Source organism: Ascidiella aspersa, chromosome 3, assembly GCF_963924565.1.
Source record: "Ascidiella aspersa chromosome 3, kaAscAspe10.2, whole genome shotgun sequence".
Lineage (NCBI taxonomy): Eukaryota > Metazoa > Chordata > Ascidiacea > Phlebobranchia > Ascidiidae > Ascidiella > Ascidiella aspersa.
In genome coordinates, this window is record NC_139449.1 from 5,968,783 (window position 1) to 5,971,282 (window position 2,500).

Here is a 2,500-nt window from a genome sequence, read left to right on the forward strand (position 1 = left end):
TGTGTTTTTATGTTATTTGTCAAACAAATGTTCGATTCATCTTGAAATGCCTAATGGTAATTATTGAAAGATATTATTCAGCGAGTAACCACGCGGTTCCATGGTGTAATGGTTAGCACTTTGGACTTTGAATCCAGCGATCCGAGTTCAAATCTCGGTGGAACCTGAAAATATTTTATTTCAACAAGCGTTGTATGACAGATTGATACTTGGAAATCAATCTTTTAAAAAAATCATGTTTGCAATCTAAAAATAGATGATGTGCTGAAAGAAATTGTTCGATTTTAGATAACGACTTGGCAGAAGGTTCCATGGTGTAACGGTTAGCACTTTGGACTCTGAATCCAGCGATCCGAGTTCAAATCTCGGTGGAACATTAAATCCTTTACTTTTAAAACATTTCTGTTGTGAACAAGAAATTAACTTCAGAAATTTAATTAGTGAGAATGCACAATTGCTAAGCAATCTCAAAATTTTTAGTTTGAAATCCCATTGGTTGGTCTTTGGTTAATTTACGTTAAATATCTATTAAAATTCTTTCGATATTTTACAATGGTAAACGGTAATGCCAAAACTCTGAACAAAATTGTAAGAATAAAATGTTTTAATCGCAGCAGAATGGCGCAGCGGAAGCGTGCTGGGCCCATAACCCAGAGGTCGATGGATCGAAACCATCCTCTGCTACTTAGGCTTTGGTCGTATAGTGGTTAGTACTTCACGTTGTGGCCGTGACAACCCAGGTTCGAATCCTGGTCACATCAATATATTTTAATTTGGCTTTAACCAGTCATGTGTTTTTATGTTATTTGTCAAACAAATGTTCTTCGATTCACCTTCCAATACCTAATGGTAATTATTGAAAGAAGATATTCAGTTAGTAAACACCCGGTTCCATGGTGTAATGGTTAGAACTTTGGATTCTGAATCCAGCGATCCGAGTTCAAATCTCTGTGGATCTTTAAATCCTTTACTTTTAAAACATTTCTGTTGTGAACAAGAAATTAAATTCAGAAATTTATTTAGTGAAAATTTACATATGATTAGCAATCTCAAAATTGTTAGTTTGAAATCCCATTGGTTGGTCTTTGGTTAATTTACGTTAAATATCTATTAAAATTCTTTCGATATTTTACAATGGTAAACGGTAATGCCAAAACTCTGAACAAAATTGTAAGAATAAAATGTTTTAATCGTAGCAGAATGGCGCAGCGGAAGCGTGCTGGGCCCATAACCCAGAGGTCGATGGATCGAAACCATCCTCTGCTACTAACGCTGTAATCGTATAGTGGTTAGTACTTCACGTTGTGGCCGTGACAACCCAGGTTCGAATCCTGGTCACAGCAATATGTTTTCATTTTGCTTTAACCAGTCATGTGTTTTTATGTTATTTGTCAAACAAATGTTCGATTCATCTTGAAATGCCTAATGGTAATTATTGAAAGATATTATTCAGCGAGTAACCACGCGGTTCCATGGTGTAATGGTAAGCACTTTGGACTTTGAATCCAGCGATCCGAGTTCAAATCTCGGTGGAACCTGAAAATATTTTATTTCAACAAGCGTTGTATGACAGATTGATACTTGGAAATCAATCTTTTAAAAAAATCATGTTTGCAATCTAAAAATAGATGATGTGCTGAAAGAAATTGTTCGATTTTAGATAACGACTTGGCAGAAGGTTCCATGGTGTAACGGTTAGCACTTTGGACTCTGAATCCAGCGATCCGAGTTCAAATCTCGGTGGAACATTAAATCCTTTACTTTTAAAACATTTCTGTTGTGAACAAGAAATTAACTTCAGAAATTTAATTAGTGAGAATGCACAATTGCTAAGCAATCTCAAAATTTTTAGTTTGAAATCCCATTGGTTGGTCTTTGGTTAATTTACGTTAAATATCTATTAAAATTCTTTCGATATTTTACAATGGTAAACGGTAATGCCAAAACTCTGAACAAAATTGTAAGAATAAAATGTTTTAATCGCAGCAGAGTGGCGCAGCGGAAGCGTGCTGGGCCCATAACCCAGAGGTCGATGGATCGAAACCATCCTCTGCTACTTAGGCTGTGATCGTATAGTGGTTAGTACTTCACGTTGTGGCCGTGACAACCCAGGTTCGAATCCTGGTCACAGCAATGATTTATCATTTTGCTTTAACCAGTCACGTGTTTTTATGTTATTTGTCAAACAAATGTTCGATTCAAATTTAAATACCTAATGGTAATTATTGAAAAAAGATATTATTCAGCGAGTAACCACGCGGTTCCATGTTGTAATGGTTAGCACTTTGGACTTTGAATCCAGCGATCCAAGTTCAAATCTCGGTGGAACCTGAAAATATTTTATTTCAACAAGCATTGTATGACAGATTGATACTGGGAAATCAATCTTTTAAAAAAATCATGTTTGCAATCTAAAAATAGATGATGTGCTGAAAGAAGTTGTTCGATTTTAGATAACGTCTTGGCAGAAGGTTCCATGGTGTAACGGTTAGCACTTTGG

The 2,500-nt window shown here is 35.8% G+C and overlaps 6 non-coding genes across 6 annotated transcripts in view; all 6 read left to right on the plus strand.

Annotated features, from left to right (window-relative positions):
* The first annotated feature begins 94 nt into the window (after positions 1 to 94).
* On the plus strand, positions 95 to 166 carry Trnaq-uug (transfer RNA glutamine (anticodon UUG)). The gene has a single exon. It is a non-coding gene; the product is annotated as a tRNA-Gln (tRNA).
* A 139-nt stretch (positions 167 to 305) lies between these two features.
* On the plus strand, positions 306 to 377 carry Trnaq-cug (transfer RNA glutamine (anticodon CUG)). Its single transcript has one exon. It is a non-coding gene; the product is annotated as a tRNA-Gln (tRNA).
* A 1,089-nt stretch (positions 378 to 1,466) lies between these two features.
* Positions 1,467 to 1,538, plus strand: Trnaq-uug (transfer RNA glutamine (anticodon UUG)). Its single transcript has one exon. It is a non-coding gene; the product is annotated as a tRNA-Gln (tRNA).
* A 139-nt stretch (positions 1,539 to 1,677) lies between these two features.
* Trnaq-cug (transfer RNA glutamine (anticodon CUG)) lies at positions 1,678 to 1,749 on the plus strand. Its single transcript has one exon. It is a non-coding gene; the product is annotated as a tRNA-Gln (tRNA).
* A 312-nt stretch (positions 1,750 to 2,061) lies between these two features.
* Trnah-gug (transfer RNA histidin (anticodon GUG)) lies at positions 2,062 to 2,133 on the plus strand. Its single transcript has one exon. It is a non-coding gene; the product is annotated as a tRNA-His (tRNA).
* A 337-nt stretch (positions 2,134 to 2,470) lies between these two features.
* Trnaq-cug (transfer RNA glutamine (anticodon CUG)) overlaps positions 2,471 to 2,500 on the plus strand; it is a 72-nt gene continuing 42 nt past the window's right edge. The window contains exon 1 of the tRNA in view: positions 2,471 to 2,500. This exon is cut by the window's right edge and continues 42 nt beyond it. This is a non-coding gene — a tRNA (tRNA-Gln).